Source organism: Panthera pardus, unplaced genomic scaffold (genome assembly GCF_024362965.1).
Source record: "Panthera pardus isolate Hobbes unplaced genomic scaffold, ASM2436296v1 HiC_scaffold_13, whole genome shotgun sequence".
In the NCBI taxonomy this organism is placed as follows: Eukaryota; Metazoa; Chordata; class Mammalia; order Carnivora; family Felidae; genus Panthera; species Panthera pardus.
This window is the reverse complement of record NW_026526688.1, coordinates 104,225,109-104,243,616: the sequence shown is the minus strand read 5'-3', so window position 1 is coordinate 104,243,616 and position 18,508 is coordinate 104,225,109. Positions and strand designations below refer to the sequence as shown.

Here is an 18,508-nt window from a genome sequence, read left to right as displayed (position 1 = left end):
TAAAATAGTTACAATCTTTAAGCCAAATTAGTATTTATTGACTATGGATGACCACTGTGTACAAAGTGCTATATTTAAATGTTATTATTTTCCCTGTTGCACATAAAAATCCAGTCGCATCATCACCTCATGAGGTGGACACAAGTATCCCAACTGCTTATATTTACAGTAAAGAAAATCTAATCACTAACTATAAAAAAATCTGGTTGCAAAACAAGTTAAAAACCAGGGATAGTGATAATGATTATCATCTCAAACATTCATTAAGTGTTAAATTTAGAAAAGACTATTTCCTAATGCCTTTTGAAATCTCTCTAACCTTGCCTGCTCAAGCCTTTCTACAATATCTAATTAAACCTGACTCTATTCAGATAAATGTATCCCTTATATTGTTTTTGTGTGTGTGCGCAAAAGCTAATTGATTTATAGCTTATAAAACTTTTTTTGTTTTGTTTTGTTGTTGCTTTAGGACCCACACTGGCAATATTCTAGCAAGGGGATGTTAAGTCGTGTACAGAAGAATAATTCAACTATTCATGGGATCCAGAAAACTCTTCACTGTTTCTTCAAGGTTTGTTCATCCATTTGTGTGTTCAATGACAAAAGATTTTTGAATGCCTCCTATGTAAAATAAATTGTAATTATTCAAAAGTGTTTTGTGAAAAGTATACCATTACCAGGAGGACAGCTACTAGGCCATTCATTTTCTGTTTATTTTGCAAGGAAATGTACCCCTTTGAGCTTGTTTGATTTGGATATGTATTCCTAAAGTAAATATTGCTATTGATGGCTTCCTGTTTAATGTTAAGCTAGTCAAGTGACCCTAGAAGTCTTCCGGTTGTGTTAGGGTTTCCTTTACATAGATTCCAATGCAATTGCTTTCATATTATTTAGGATATAAAAACAAACTATATTCAAACATTTATACCATTTGATTCTTACACTTCCTAAGAGACAAATTACTTTACAAAAATAATAGCATTATTTTTAAGTAATGATGCTATATCCCACTTAGGCCAACCTTTAACATGTCACATTAACTTTTAGACAGAAATTAAATTAACTATGCTGGCTTCCTGGTTCTTGGGAAGTTATTTATTACTCTTTTTCTCTTATCTGCGAAATTAAATTAAATTAAATTCCACCTAATCTATCAATGTTCCTACATCTGGACCCACATCATCTGCTCTTCCTGCAGGAAGATGGCTCCAACCCCTTCACTTATGTGCCAGATCTTATTCCTCTTTAACTTCTACGAGGCCCTGTGGATCCTTTCTCTCTTCTGCATCATCTTTCCGTCTGCAAGAAATTATTCCCATCAGCATAAAAGCATGCTGTAATATCTTCCATCTTACTTTTATTTAAAAAGCCCTCTCTTGACTCCACATCCCACTGTAGTTCTGTCCATTTCTCTACTCCCTTTTGTGGAGCTCCATCCCTGCTTTTGTTTTCTTCATTTCCTCACTCTCTACTTGGATCTTTCACCCAAATCCACTTCTTTTACTCTTCCAAGGCACTGTCTCTTGAACTCATTTCAGTTATGCTTTCCTCGGTTTCGATTCAAGAAAAGAGTGCTTGTTGGGGTCACCAATGACCTCTATGCTATATCCAGTATAAAATTCTCAATCTTCATCCGACCTGACTTACCAGCAGCATTTGGCACAGGTGACCTTCCCTTCTCCATTTTCTTCATTGAGTTTTCAACACAGCTGTCTGATCTCCCCTTACCCCCTCTTACTGGCTGCTTGCTTGTCTCTCTTAGCTGTTGGATCTGCCTCCTCTTCCTAACTAGAATCAGTCTTCAGCCCCCATTTTATTCACACTCTTGTCTTCAGCCATCTCATTTCTGAGCTGAAAACTTCCAAAATTATATGCCCATCACTGCAGAAAAAGACTGCCTTTATTTCTAGTTGTGATATACAACTGGAAAAGAAGATTCTGTGGCATTCCTCTTTCTTCATTCTGTATTTGTCCCCTCATTCCTCCTGCTACCTTTTGGGATCAAATATGATGTTCATTTGTCCATTAATGTGATAAATACTATTGAGCAACATGTGCCAGACTCTGTGCTGACTTACCCATAACCTAGGCTTCTAATGGTTTCTGGTCCTTGCCTTCTTTTTCCCTTCTTACTCTATTTTATCCATTTCCCATCCTTCAGATATGTTCTAAGTCCCCTCCAAACTCATGTCCCCAGGCCCCCAAATACTTTCTCCCTAAAGCTGCAAACTCAAAATTCTAGAATCTAGATTTCTATATCTGGAACAAACACTTCAAATTCAACAATACAGTTTAAATGCAATTGTGTTAGAAATGCAAACAAACAACAGGGGGGCCTCGGTGGCTCAGTTGCTTAATTGGGCTCAGGTCATCATCTCACAGTTGGTGGGATTGAACACTTCATCGGTCTCTGCACTGACAGTGTGGACCCTGCTTGGGATTCTCTCTCCCTTTCTCTCTGCCCCGCCCCCCGCCTCAAAATAAGTAAAACCCATTTTTAAAAAATCGTTAAAGAAAATGCAAACAACACACATGCTGATGTTCTTCCTACCTAAGTCAGACATGACTCATTCTCAATTTTTCTTCTTCCTTTAGCTCACAGTAACTTTCTAAGTATCTCTGTAACTGGTCCCCTTATCTCTATTCCTACTAATAGTGCTTTGTGCCATTAGCATTTTTCTTTAAGGATCCCTATGCCTCCGTTCTTATATTTCTCCAATTCTTGCCCCACATTGCTGCCAGCATGATCTACCTAAATTGAAATCTGAATATTTCACTGCTCCGAATAATATCTTTGATGGCTTTCCATCTCCCATGGAACAGAGCTCACAGTATTATTCCTTGTAAGAACAAAACATATGAACCTCCTCAGCTTTTCTGCAAAAATTCAAAAGTTCTGGCCCCCAAAAATGACTTGCAGATCTATGAACGGAACGTGCTCTTTTAGACCTTTGGTCTCTGCATACATTTTCACACCCTGTGTGTCTGGTGAATATGCATCTTCCATCAAGACTCAGATCAACTTATACTGTCTTTGAAGCTCCTTAAGCCCCGACACCACATAATTAGGCCTTCTCTCCTCCGTGTTATGATACTTTATGTAGATATCTTTATTTTTTCCATGTATTTCATATAGTGTAATTATTTGTTTCTATGTCTGTGTACTTCAATGGACAGGGAAATCTATGCAGGCAGAGACCATGTATCATTAATCTTATAATTTCAATTTTTAAATTTTTGTTTCATCGTTTGCAAAAAACAGGAAAGAGCTGATACGCATTCTCATATAATGAATAAACTGCAGAAGTTTACATTATAAGACAGACTTTTTTTTTCTAAAACATAACAACTGTTTTCCTAATATGAGTTACTCATATAGGGTTTTTTAAAAATATTGAAATATAACCCACATACCACAAAATTCACCCTTTTAGAGTTTACAATTCAGTGGCTTTTAATATATTCACAAAGTTGTAAAATTATCACCACTATCTGATTCCAGAAAATTCCCAATTCTAGAACTTTTTCATTCTCCCCAAAAGAAACTCTGTCCCTCATTAGCAGTTATTCCCCATCCCTACTCCCTCTCTGGGCCAACTAATCTGCTTTCCACCTCTATAGGTTTGCCTATTCTGTGCATTTAATATAAATAGAATGATTTAATATGTGGCTTTGTATGCCTGGCTTCTTTCATGCAGCATAATGTTTTTAAGGTTCATCTACATACATTATAGCATGTTTTCTTCCTTTTCATGACTGAATAATATTCCATTGTATAGATATGCCATATTTTGTTTATCTATTCTTTGATTGATAGATATTTGGATTTTCTACTTTTTGGCTATTAGGAATAATGCTTTTATGAACATTAATGTACAAATTTTTGTGTGGATGGACATATGTTTTCAATTCTCTTGGGTAAATGTTAGAGATGGAATAACTGGGTCATATAATTCTATGTTCTTTGAGGAACTCCCAAAATGTCTTCCAAAGTGACTGTACTATTTCACATTCCCATTAGCTATGTATAAGAGCTCTAATTTCTCTACAGCCTTGCCAACACTTGTCATTGTTCATCTTTTTTGATTATAGTCCTCTTGGTGGATATGAAGTGGTATCTCATTGTAGTTATACAGGGTTTGATATCAGCCTCCCGTAAAAGGGTTATCTAGATTTCCATTCTATTTAAAACCAATAAACGAATATTTTATTTTATATTACTCTGAAATAAATGGGAGGTGATCCTCTCAGAAGATGGAACTATTCATTTTTCTTAAATGTCCTAAAATGTTTCATAGGACTTAGCATATTTTAAATTCTTTCTTATTATTCCTAAGATACTTCCATGACTGAATAATATTCCATTGTGCAGATATGCCATTTTTTTGGCAATATAAGACCCCCAAATGTTGTTAATTAAGATTTAACTCATGTTAATTTTGAGGGGAAACACTTTCTAGCTCCTATCTATCCTATGTGTAAGCATTATATGACAATTAGGGATATTGAAAATTTAGCCCAGTTAATATGTCTCCCTTGTGACTCTTTAGACTTTTTTCCCTTATTTTTCTCTTAACGATGATTTTCGGATAACAATTACTTTGTTTTTGTCTACATTTAACCCATTCAACTTAGTATTGTTTGAAATTTTTCATAAATGTACTATAAATTTCCTTTCTGCCACACAACATGATATTCAGCATAGATAGTGGGTTTCAGAAGTCAGGTAATTTGTTTGAACATGTAGTGGGGTGGAATGACATTTGTCAGAGTGGCTGTTTGTACCTTTACACACACATTCCTTTGGTTGAGGCTTACAAATGAGGTGACTGTGATTATGGCCAGCATTCCAGTCTCTAGTTGAAGAGAGACTATACAAAAAATAGTGACAATGATTTGCCCAGATAGATTCCCAAGCTCATAAGATGTGGCCAGATGCTGCAGGCCATTTTCTGCAGTGTTAGTGCTTTTGAGAGACTTCTGTTGACATGTCCCAAACATATTCTCATGGGGTTGTTGCTTTGTTTTTTTCAATGCTTATAAAAATATTCATCCAATGATCTTGGTTCATGGACTTTAAGCATTTCTCAATTTTGTTTGGAGGCTTTTAGCTTAGTCATTGAGTAAATGCTTTCTTCATTCATTCACAATTCATTCACCCTGGATCCTTAGTGTGTGATTTTCATTATATTATCACTAAAACATTACCTCCTCAAAGACTTCTCTGACTTTTTCTTGATCTACCATGTGTTTATATGGTTGTGAATAACCTCATCTACCCATTTCTTATAACCTTACCTTAAATATCCAGATCAAATATTTTAACTTCACTCTCATGTGAGTGCTTGGCAGAATATTTAACTTAAATAGTATCACTTCACACTCACAAATAGGCACAACAAATATCAATCACCATATAATTTATCTTACCAATTGTATAAATCCTTTATTTTATTTTAAACTAGAAGTCAAAAGTAATAAGCATTCATATTTCTGTTAATATCATTGATTTTAAAAAGGAAGCAAAGCAAATTATGTAGAATAATTCTCACCTGATAAATGCTTGAAAGTTACATTACCTTAAATAATGTCTCATCAATAATGGGTGGTCATGTCTCATTTCTACCTACTAATGCATTTTGAATATCAAATGCTTTATTTTGTGTCTTTCAATTTCTTTGTTACACTGACTTTTCCTAAGAAGAGGGTTAACATTTTTCATCGATTCTTTTTTTTTTTTTAATGTCTGCACTGTCAGCGCAGGCTTTAACATGGGGCTCGATCCCACAAACTGTGAAATCATGACTTTAGCTGAAATCAAGAGTCAAACATTTAACTGACTGAGTCACTCAGGTGCCCCATCATTTTTCATTGATTCTTAAGATAAGATTGATATTGGCAAGCGACTCACTTTCCCTATTCAAGTACATCTTTCTCACTGGTAAAATTTCTTTTTTTTATTGTTTGTGCCTATAACAAAATTACGTTTAATCTGTACCACTGGGAACTCAGAAGATGGGCCATAAAAAATTGTTCTCTCTTCCTCCTCCCCCAAGGATATAATGCTTATATAACTAAAAATTTGAAGCAGATTCATGAGCAGGGATGGACAAAGCCATGTTTTTAGCAACTGGAATTAAAAGAAGTTGAAGCTCAGAACATATCCCATTTATCATGAAGTTTGTATCATGAGGGAATTTATCACTGCTATAATGAGCTTGTGCACCTGCAAAGTCTAGGGCTTACAGGTATGTCTGTAAATGGAGGGTGTATCTGGAGTTCCCACAGGTACCACATCATTTGTTCCCATTTGAATGTGCAATCAGTCATATTCACAGTGCATAAATATGAATAAAGTGTAGCATTGAGCTTGGATGACATGATTTTATGGTTTCAGATGTTTTCAAATCTTTCAAATTTGCTTTGAACTAAATGATCCATCCATCTTTTTTAGAATTTTTTCTTTCATTGCCAGTTGCCTCCATTTTCTCTAAGGAAGAAAAGGCATCTTGATCCCCAAATAATAAATTCTTATTGAATTCTAGTGGGTCCTATTCTATATTATCATCACATTACTTTCAACAATCTTAAAAGTCAAGGATTTAAAATTTCTCTCTTCCATTTTGTTAACTTTGTTGGTCATATTCTTCTTCCTGGAATGATTTTAGAAAGCTAGTTTTAGTACCAACACTTTGTAGGACTGACACTGGATGTTGCACATTAGATGCTTGGGTGCATTACTGGTCAAGTTACAGAGTTATGTAAAGCCTCAGTTTTCCTATATATAAAATGGATTATAAAAAAATAGGAGAGCTTCCTTACCCAAGCAGAATTGATATTGGAAGAAAAACCTACTTAAAATGAATATACTTCAAATACCATAAATTTTATAGCAAATTATAAGAAGTTTGCAAATTCATCTTTAAAAATTCAAACTAAACTATCTGATAATGAATTCATAGTTAACATTGCAAAGATACGGTATTTTTAGCATAAATAAAAAATGAATCGTATTAATTTTTGACACAATTTTGGAGGGATAAAATGATAATAGCATGATAGACAATCTTCACTTCAGACTTGGCTTTTAAAACAGAATCATGTTTTGATATTTAAATCATTCTGTTTTGAAAAACATAACCTGGGAGTGCCTGGGAAGATGGTGGTGTAGGAGGACACTGGGCTCACTGAGCCCTGCTGATCGCTTAGATTCCACCCACATCTGCCTAATTTACCCAGAAAACCACCAGAAGAGGAGCAGAACGGAGTCTCCGGAGCCAAGCATTAGACAAGAGGCCCACGGAAGAGGCTAGGAAGGGCAGAGAGGTGGTGCACGCTCCACGGACAGGCGGGAGGGAGCCAGAGCGGAGGGGCGGCTCTCCCGCAAAGCAGAGCCCCTAAGTCTGGCTTGCAAAAGTGGAGGGGCCGGACTGTGTGAGTTCTGACAGCCAGCAGGACTTAACATCTGGAATGTTATAAGTCAACAGCTCTGCTCCCAGAGCGGGAAGTCTAGAGGACAACAGGAGGGAAAGGTGTTGAGCCCCGGAGGACAGAGCTCAGCTTGGCAGGGAACAAAGGCGCTGGGAAGCTCTGTCTCCCTTGCCCATCCCCCTCGCCCATCCCCCAGCCAAAATCCCAAAGGAAACCAGTTCCCATCACTGAAATTGCTTGCACAGAGCAAACACCCAATGCTGTGCTTCTGCAAATCCATCCCTCTGACGGGTCTGCCTCCCTCCGGGTGCTGCAGGGCCCCTCCCAAAGTGGACCACCGAAGGCAAAGTGAGCTGAGCCTGCCCCTCCCACCCCTGTGCACCTTGTGGGTCCACCCCGGCTAATACGCCAGATCCCATCCAAGCTGTACCACAAGACTGGCAGTGTGCAAGTAGCCCAGACAGAGGCCACACCACTCCACAGTGAGTCCTGCCCCTGGGAGAGGGGAAGATAAGGTACACACCAGTCTGGCTGTGGACCTAGCAGTGGGCTGGGGGCAGACATCAGGTCTGACTGAGGCCCCACCCACCAATGCAAGTTACTCCAGACAGCACAGAGAAAGAGCCCTGCAGTTCCCCCCACTCCAGGCACTATCCAAAATGACGAAATGGAAGAATTCTCCTCAAAAGAAACTCCAGGAAGTAGCGACAGCTAGTGAACTGATCAAAAACGATTTAAGCAATATAGCAGAAAATGAATTTAAAATAATAGTCATAAAATTAATCACTGGGCTTGAAAAAAGTATAGAGGACAGCAGAGAATCTATTACTACAGAGATCAAGGGACTAAGAAACATTCAGGAGGAGCTAAAAAAAATGTTATAAATCAGCTGCAAAATAAAATGGAGGCAACCACAGCTCGGATTGAAGAGGCAGAGGAGAGAATAGGTGAATTAGAAGACAAAATTATGGAAAAAGAAGAAGCTGAGGAAAAGAGAGATAAAAAAATTCCAGGAGTATGAGGGGAGACTTAGAGAACTAAGTGACATAATTAAACGAAATAATATATGCATAATTGGGATTCCAGAGGAGGAAGAGAGAGGGAAAGGTCCTGAAGGTGTACTTGAAGAAATCATAACTGAGAACTTCCCTAAACTGGAGAAGGAAGAAGGCATTGAAATCCAAGAGGCACAGAAAACTCCCTTTAGACGTAACTTGAATCGATCTTCTGCACGACATATCGTAGTGAAACTGGCAAAATACAAGGATAAAGAGAAAATTCTGAAAGCAGCTAGGGTTAAACATGCTCTAACATGTAAAGGGAGACCGATAAGACTCATGACGGATCTGTCTACTGACACTTGGCAGGCCAGAAAAGAATGGCAGGAAATCTTCAGTGTGATGAACAGAAAAAAAAAAATGCAGCCGAGAATCCTTTATCCAGCAAATCTGTCATTTAGAATAGAAGGAGAGATAAAGGTCTTCCCAAACAAACAAAAACTGAAGGAATTCATCACCACTAAACCAGCCCTACAAGAGATCCTAAGGGGGATCCTGTGAGATAAAGTACCAGAGACATCACTGCAAGCATGAAACCTACAGACACCACAATGACTCTAAACCCATATCTTTCAATAATAACACTGAATGTAAATGGACTAGATGCTCCAACCAAAAGACATAGGGTATCAGAATAGGTAAAAAAACAAGATCCATCTATTTGTTGTATACAAGAGACTCATTTTAGACCTGAGGACACCTTCAGATTGAAAGTGAGGGGATGGAGAACTGTCTATCATGCTATGGGAAGTCAAAAGAAAGCCGGAGTAGCCATACTTATATCAGACAAACTAGACTTTAAATTAAAGGCTGTAACAAGAGATGAAGAAGGGCATTATATCATAATTACAGGGTCTATCCATCAGGAAGAGCTAACAATTATAAATGTCTAGGCACTGAATATGGAATCCCCCAAATATATAAAACAACTACTCACAAACATAACCAACCTTATTGATAAGCATGTGGTAATTGAAGGCCTATATATAGGGGGACTTTAATACTCCACTTACAACATTGGATAGATTATCTAGACACAGGATCAATAAAGAAACAAGGGCCCTGAATGATACACTGGATCATATGGACTTGACAGATATATTTAAAATTCTGTATCCCAAAGCAACAGAATATACTTTCTTCTCGAGTGCACATGGAACCTTCTCCAAGATAGACCACATACTGGGTCACAAAACAGCCCTTCATAAGTTTACAAGAATTGAAATTATACCATGCATACTTTCAGACCACAATGCTATGAAGCTTGAAATCAACCACAGGAAAAAGTCTGGAAAACCTCCAAAAGCATGGAGCTTAAAGAACACCCTACTAAAGAATGAATGGGCCAACCAGGCAATTAGAGAAGAAATTTAAAAATATATGGAAACAAACGAAAATGAAAATACAACAATCCAAATGCTTTGGGATGCAGTGAAGGCAGTCCTGAGAGGAAAATACATTGCAATCCAGGCCTATCTCAAGAAACAAGAAAAATCCCAAATACAAAATCTAACAGCACACCTAAAGGAAATAGAAGCAGAACAGCAAAGACACCCCAAACCCAGCAGAAGAAGAGAAATAATAAAGATCAGAGCAGAAATAAACAATATAGAATCTAAAAAAACTATAGAGCAGATCAATGAAACCAAGAGTTGGTTTTTTGAAAAAATAAACAAAATTGATAAACCTCTAGCCAGGCTTCTCAAAAAGAAAAGGGAGATGACGCAAATAGATAAAATCATGAATGAAAATGGAATTATTACAACCAATCCCTCAGAAATACAAGCAATTATCAAGGAATACTATGAAAAATTATATGCCAACAAACTGGACAACATGGAAGAAATGGACAAATTCCTAAACACCCACACACTCCCAAAACTCAAACAGGAGGAAATAGAAAGCTTGAACAGACCCATAACCAGTGAAGAAATTGAATCAGTTATCAAAAATCTCCCAACAAGTAAGAGTCCGGGACCAGATGGCTTCCCAGGGGAATTCTACCAGACATTTAAAGCAGAGATAATACCTATCCTTCTCAAGCTATTCCAAGAAATAGAAAGGGAAGGAAAACTTCCAGACTCATTCTATGAAGCCAGTATCACTTTGATTCCTAAACCAGGCAGAGACCAGGTAAAAAAAGAGAAATACAGGCCAATATCCCTGATGAATATGGATGCAAAAATTCTCAATAAGATACTAGCAAATCGAATTCAACAGCATATAAAAAGAATTATTCACCATGATCAAGTGGGATTCATTCCTGGGATGCAGGGCTGGTTCAACATTTGCAAATCAATCAATGTGATGCATCACATTAATAAAAGAAAAGATAAGAACCACATGATCCTGTCAATCGATGCAGAAAAAGCATTTGACAAAATTCAGTATCCTTTCTTAATAAAACCCTTGAGAAAGTCAGGATAGAAGGAACATACTTAAACATCATAAAAGCCATTTATGAAAGGCCCACAGTTAATATCATCCTCAATGGAGAAAAACTGAGAGCTTTTTCCCTGAGATCAGGAACACGACAGGGATGTCCACTCTCACTGCTGTGGTTTAACGTAGTGTTGGAAGTGCTAGCATCAGCAATCAGACAACAAAAGGAAATCAAAGGCATCAAAATTGGCAAAGATGAAGTTAAGCTTTCACTTTTTGCAGATAACATGATATTATACATGGAAAACACTGTAGACTCCATGAAAAGTCTGCTAGAACTGATACATGAATTCAGCAAAGTTGCAGGATATAAAATCAATGTACAGAAATCGGTTGCATTCTTATACACTAATAATGAAGCAACAGAAGACAAATAAAGAAACTGATCCCATTCACAATTGCACCAAGAAGCATAAAATACCTAGGAATAAACCAAAGATGTAAAAGATCTGTATGCTGAAAACTATAGAAAGCTTATGAAGGAAATTGAAGAAGATATAAAGAAATGGAAAAACATTCCATGCTCATGGATTGGAAGAATAAATATTGTTAAAATGTCAACACTACCCAAAGCTATCTACACATTCAATGCAATCCCAATCAAAATTGCATCAGCATTCTTCTTGAAACTAGAACAAGCAATCCTAAAATTCATATGGAACCACAAAAGGCCCCGAATAGCCAAAGTAATTTTGAAGAAGAACCAAAGCAGGAGGCATCACAATCCCAGACTTTAGCCTCTACTACAAAGCTGTCATCATCAAGACAGCATGGTATTGGCACAAAAACAGACACATAGACCAATGGAATAGAATAGAAACCCCAGAACTAGACCTACAAACATATGGCCAACTAATCTTTGACAAAGCAGGAAAGAATATCCAATGGAAAAAAGACAGTCTCTTTAACAAATGGTGCTGGGAGAACTGGACAGCAACATGCAGAAGAATGAAACTAGACCGCTTTCTTACACCATTCACAAAAATAAACTCAAAATGGATAAATGACCTGAATGTGAGACAGGAAACCATCAAAACCCTAGAGGAGAAAGCAGGAAAAAAACCTCTCTGACATCAGCCACAGCAATTTCTTACTTGCCACATCTCCAAAGGCAAGGGAATTAAAAGCAAAAATGAACTATTGGGACCTCATGAAGATAAAAAGCTTCTGCACTGCAAGGGAAACATCAACAAAACTAAAAGGCAACTGACAGAATGGGAAAATATATTTGCAAATGACATATCGGACAAAGGGCTACTATCCAAAATCTATAAAGAGCTCACCAAACTCCACACCCAAAAAACAAATAATCCAGTGAAGAAATGGGCAGAAAACATGAATAGACACTTCTCTAAAGAAGACATCCAGATGGCCAACAGGCACATGAAAAGATGCTCAATGCCCCTCCTCATCAGGGAAATACAAATCAAAACCACACTCAGATATCACCTCATGCCAGTCGGAGTGGCTAAAATGAACAAATCAGGTGACTATAGATGCTGGAGAGGATGTGGAGAAACGGGAACCCTCTTGCACTGTTGGTGGGAATGCAAACTGGTGCAGCCACTCTGGAAAACAGTGTGGATGTTCCTCAAAAAATTAAATATAGACCTACCCTATGACCCAGCAATAGCACTGCTAAGAATTTACCCAAGGGATACAGGAGTACTGATGCATAGGGGCACCTGTACCCCAATGTTTATAGCAGCACTTTCAACAATAGCTAAATTATGGAAAGAGCCTAAATGTCCATCAACTGATGAATGGATAAGGAAGTTGTGGTTTATATATACAATGGAAAACCACTTGGCAATGAGAAAGAATGAAATCTGGCCTTTTGTAGCAACATGGATGGAACTGGAGAGTGTTATGCTAAGTGAAATAAGTCATACAGAGAAGGACAGATTCCATATGTTTTCACTCCTATGTGGATCCTGAGAAACTTAACAGAAACCCATGGGGGAGGGGAAGGAAAAAAAATGGTTAGAGAGGGAGGAAGCCAAAACATAAGAGACTCCTAAAAACTGAGAACAAACTGAGGGTTTATGGGGGGTGGGAGGGAGGGGTGGGTGGGTGATGGGTATGGAGGAGGGCACCTGTTGGGATGAGCACTGGGTGTTGTATGGAAATCAATTTGACAATAAATTTCATAATAAAAAAAATAAAAACATAACCTGCCAACAGTTTGTTAATTTTCTTTTTCAGTTGTTAGCTACTCTAAATTCTGCCAAGTCCTCATTTGTTAATGTATTTTCAGTGTTCCAACATATTTTTTTATCGACTTCATGAAGTCTGCATCTTTTCCAAAATTTACAATTATGCTTTGTTGTTGGCTTTCACTATGTTTCTGGTTGTTTGACATAGTTAACAAGAAACTGAGGAACAGAAACTTTGGCTCTTGTATAGGGATGCTGGCATTAAATGGAAATGATTTTATTTGTGTGCAATTCATTCTATAAGTAGTCAACTAATTAGTGAATATTTTGTACTATAGTGACTTTTACTTTCTCTTAATATTTGGACTCAATAAATGAACACTTATATAAGGGCCCCCTAACTCATCTAATTATATCATTAAGAAATCTAAATGTAGGGGGTGCCTGAGTGGCTCAGTTGATTAAGCATTCCACTCTTAGTATCGGCTCAAGTCATAATCTCATGGTTCATGGGTTTGAGCACCACATTCGTCTCTGCACTGACAGCATGGGGCCTGCTTGGGATTTGGTCTCTCTTTCGCCCTCTCTCTGTCCCTCCTCCCCTTGCCATCTCTCTCAAAAAAATAAATAAACTTAAAAAAAAATGTAGGAATATATCTAAGACACTTAGCACAGTGCCTGGCATATATTAATCAAACCATACATATTAGTGATTGTTACTAATATGATTATTTTACAACCATCTTCTACTGAAGATAGTTGATCATAAATGGTAAGTCTTTGGGATACCCACTTAACAGAATAAACTTAGCCATCTAGAAATTACCAAACTGTTAGGTTAACAGATCACTTCTGTGATCAGAACCACCCATCCCATTTATTTAACTCACCAGAGTTTACTTCCACAAACCAACTGACAAAACAAATAAACAAAAAACACAGTCTTTTAGAGACTCAGCAGCCCAATCCATTCATGCTGGTTTTTCTCTTCAAAGGGAGGACACAGAAAGTATAGATAGAGAGTTTAGGTTTCTAAGTCAGAAACTGAAAAGGCGAAAGACTTTTGGCTGAATTTGTGGCAGAGTGAGAAATCAAGACTGTATGTCAGGTGAGATTTCCTTTAAACACTTTGCCTCCCTCCTTTCCTCCCTTTCCTTCTTCCTTTGGTCTGCAGTTCTCTTTTCGCTAAGATTGAAATCAAAAGCAGAAGTGGGATCCAATCACTGTGATTTTTATTTGAGACAGTGGAGAAAATAAACAAAAACTGGGATAAATGGAATGATAAATAACCTTGGCTAAGAGCACGCAGTGCCTAGTTCCCAAGATACGCAGTCAGAATGACCTTAGCAAATAACTTTAACCTTATGTAGGATGATTGCCATTTCTTCAGTCTGACTCCCCAAACCCCAACCTTTCTCTCCTCGCTTCCATTCCTACATTTATGTTTTAAATGTGGGTTATGAGATCAGTAAGCACTTTAACTGTCTGTATCAGTGCTTCTTAAAATTAAAATGCATAAGGATCTCCTGGAGACTTTGCTAAAATGCAGGTTCTGACTCTGTAGGTCTGGGGAAGGGCCCAAGTCTGTTTCTAATAGCTCCTGGGTGATACTGCTGCCAGTCCAGGGCCAAGAACCGCACTTTGAGGAAGAAGAATCTAGTGTATTCCCAGGAATGTTTGGTGAGATGAAATGAAAGCCCTCACTGATGATTAAAGAGGTTAAATGTGCAGTTTTCTCTTTATCAATCTTGCTTTGCCATATATCAGGAAATTAAAGTGGTCTTTCTAACACTATTTGAGTTTACAAAGGCATGCTATTTACTCTATTTCTGGCCTTTCAAGGACATTTCAAAATGATGATGTTCTACTTCTTCTTGGGTGTCAACATTAAGCTGTCTCATCTAATTTTGTCTTGACAAAATCGTAAAGTAGATAGTCTCTGGTTTTCCGAGTTACCTCGTGATCTCTTGCCGCTTCCTCCTCAGCAAAGCTTCTAAATCTATTCTAATCAGAGTGTAAATAACTAATAATGATAGCGTAAGACTGATGAGAAGGCAGTATTAAGTTCCTACTACATGATACAAGCTGTTGGATGTGCTGAGACACAATGATGAACGAAATATGTATGGTATCTAATTGCCTCCACCCTTTAAGCCCGTGGCATGGGTGTGATTCTAATTGTGCAGCTGCGAACACACAGTGAGTTAAATACCTGGAGCAGTGACAGCAGGTAATGGCAGAACCGAAATGGAAGCCCAGTCCTTTTTGACTCCAAAGCCCTGGCTAAAGCTACTGAGCTATTCTGAATAGGAAGGTGCCTACTCCCTCAGCACTATGAATGACCAGGGGTTTTGTACTCTCGAGTGTCCAAAAAAAGTCACTCTATTTCTTTTTCTTATCCTTTCAGAAGAAAGCTTTTGACTTCATAGTGACAGCTGCCAATCTGTTTTATAAATAAGGATCCCACCTTCAAATCCAACCATTCCAAATGTCTATCGTATTCTGAGACTGCTTTACAACTAAATAGATTTTCTCATTTTAGTGCCATTTCCTATCTTTCTATCTCTTGTGCTAGATAATTGACAATAATTCATATTTTTTTTTAAAAAAGACAAAGGAAACTCCTACCATACACAGAAATCAATTTGAAGTGATACTGAGATCTAAGTGTGAATGAAAGATGTAACAATAAAATTTATATATAACCCAGGAGAATGTCTCCATGAACCTGGAGTAGGGAAAGTCTTTTTTTTTTTTTAATATTTTAATGATTATTTGTTTTTGGGAGAGAGAAAGAGAGAGACAGAGCATGAGTGGGAAAAAGGGGCAAAGAGCGAGGGAGACACAGAATCTGAAGCAGCCTCCAGGCTCTGAGCTGTCAGCACAGAGCACAACACAGGGCTTGAACTCAGGAACCGTGAGATTATGACCTGAGCTGAAGTCGGGCACTTAACCAACTGAGCCATCCAGGCACTCCCTGGGAAAGTCTTTTTAAGCAGGATACAGAAAACATTAATCATAAGGGAACTTACTGATAAATAATATTGTATTAACACTTTCATTGTTAAAAGTATATTAAGGAAGTAGAAAGGCAAGCCACAAAAGAGGACTCAGAATAAAAATATACACAAAAACATTCCAATAAATCATAAGAAACAGATGGAAAGCATATAAGAAAATGTTGCAGAAGACTTACAAGAGCACTTCGGAAAAAAGTGTATCCGAATTGCCAGTCACGTATGAAAATGTTCTCAACCTCATTTGAAATACAATTAAATTGCAATTTAAATAAATTAAAAGCACAATAAGATACCTCCACACCCTCTAGAAGATCTAAAATTAAAAAAAAAAAGTCAATACCAAACTCAAAAAAAGCATAGAGCAACTGGAACTCTTATATACTATTAATGGGAATGTAAATTAACACAGCAACTTTAGACAACCTTTTGGCAACAAATATTAAAACTGAGCCGATGCACAGGCAATGATTAAGCAATTCTACTTCTAGGTATATATGTAACAGATATATAAGCAACAGAAAGTCATGTTTATGAATATGCATTTTCCCAGTGGTCAAAACTGGGAACAATCCGAATATCTATAAACATAAAATGGATAGACAAATTGTGTTTTATTCATTCAATGACATACTATTTAGCAATGAACATGAATAAATAATTGACGCTTGCAACAATATGGGTGAAATCTTATAAACATAATGTTGAACAAAGACACAAGGACACATTGTATGATTCTGTTTACATGAAGATCAAAAACAGGCAAAACTGATACATGGTATTAGAAGGGGGACTTTTGAGGGGAGGGAGAAGCAAGTGGCCAGGGCAGGAAGATGAACTCCAGAGTTCTGGATGTACTATTTCTTGACCTGGGTGGTGGTTACCTATGTGTGTTCCGTTTATGAAAAAACACTGAGATGTGTATTTATGTATATGTAGGGCAATGCATACATGTTGTATACATTATGTGATTCAACAATATTTTCCTACATGTATGTTATTTTTTTGATAAGAAGTAAAGTGTACGAAGGAGTAAAATTATTTAGTCCCTGTGTTTTTAATGTCATCTCTTACTCGTTTTTCTCCCTCTATAGCAAAGAAGACAAGTTTTTCTTAATTTGATTCCTTTGCCTTGCATGACTGAAATCTCCATTTTAAACAAATTTTTATGACTCTTGTACATTTAATACTGCTTTTTTTGTCTACAGGTTTTGCCTTTTCTACATCAAATCCATTCTGTATTATTTATTATTATTATTATTATTATTATTATTATTATTATTATTATTTAGTTCTGACCCAAACCTCTGATTTTTGTCACTTTTCCATTTGTCTTTTACATTTCAGCAGGGTTCTGGTAATAATTCCATTTGACCTTAAGACAAATGCATTATCAAACATTAAACAAAGAGCAGCTGCCATGGGCCTGATGTGTGACCTCATTCCACCTAACATTTAAGGAAACAACAGTCTAAGAATGATGGGATACTTTCTTCCTGAGGATGTGAGGCTTATGACTAAATAGATGTTTTTTTAAAAAGAGTACAGAGGATGAGAGTATAAAGGCGCTTTATCCTGCCAGAAGTGGAAAATCGCCACCATACTGTGCAGGGGACAGCATCATGCACTGTCCACCACCACCACCCACTGCTGCCCAAGGCAGCACATGGCAGGAATGGTTTGGAAAAGACTTGGGTTCCAAGGTCATCAGGTCGGGATTCAAACTCTAGATCTTAACTAACAGTGTATTCTTGAGCACGTATTCAGCCTCTCCGTGACTTCTCTATAAAAATGGGAGTATAAAAAGTCTACATCACAAAACTGTTGAAAGGATTTCAATTGCATGAATGTATAAATGTCTCTGCCATAATATTTAACACCTCTAGGTGTTCAAAAGATGAACTACTTTCTCTTTTATATCCTTTTCCTTTCTTATGCAAAAATATATTGTTGGAATAGTTTGCGATTGTTGCAATTGCTGTTGTTTATTAAGTTTTTAAGTTTTAATTCCGGTATAATTACATACAGTGTTACATTACTTTCAGGTGTGCAATATAGTGACTCAGCAATTCTATACATTACTCAGTCCTCATCATGATAAGTAAGTGTGGTCTTTAATCCTTATCACCTATCTCACCCACTCCTCCCCCCACCTCTCCTTGGGGATCTGTTCTCTATAGTCAAGAGTCTGTTTCTTTATTTGTCTTTCTCTCTTTTTTCTTTTGTTCATTTTTTTCTTAAATTCCACATGAGTGAAATCATATGGTATTTGTCTTTTTCTGATTTACTTCTCTTAGCATAATACTCTCTAGCTCCATGTTGTTGCAAATGGCAAGATTTCATTCTTTTTTATGGCTGAGTAATATTCCATTATATATACATTTTATATATATACTATATATAT

General features: G+C 37.2%; 1 long non-coding RNA gene across 1 annotated transcript in view; it reads left to right on the top strand.

The window, feature by feature from the left end:
- The window catches only part of LOC128776554 (uncharacterized), a 39,075-nt gene extending 21,010 nt beyond the window's left edge, over positions 1-18,065 (top strand). The window contains exons 2-3 of the long non-coding RNA XR_008421710.1: positions 470-571; positions 17,646-18,065. This is a non-coding gene — a long non-coding RNA (uncharacterized LOC128776554). The remainder of the gene's footprint in view (positions 1-469; positions 572-17,645) is intronic.
- The last annotated feature ends 443 nt before the right edge of the window (positions 18,066-18,508 follow it).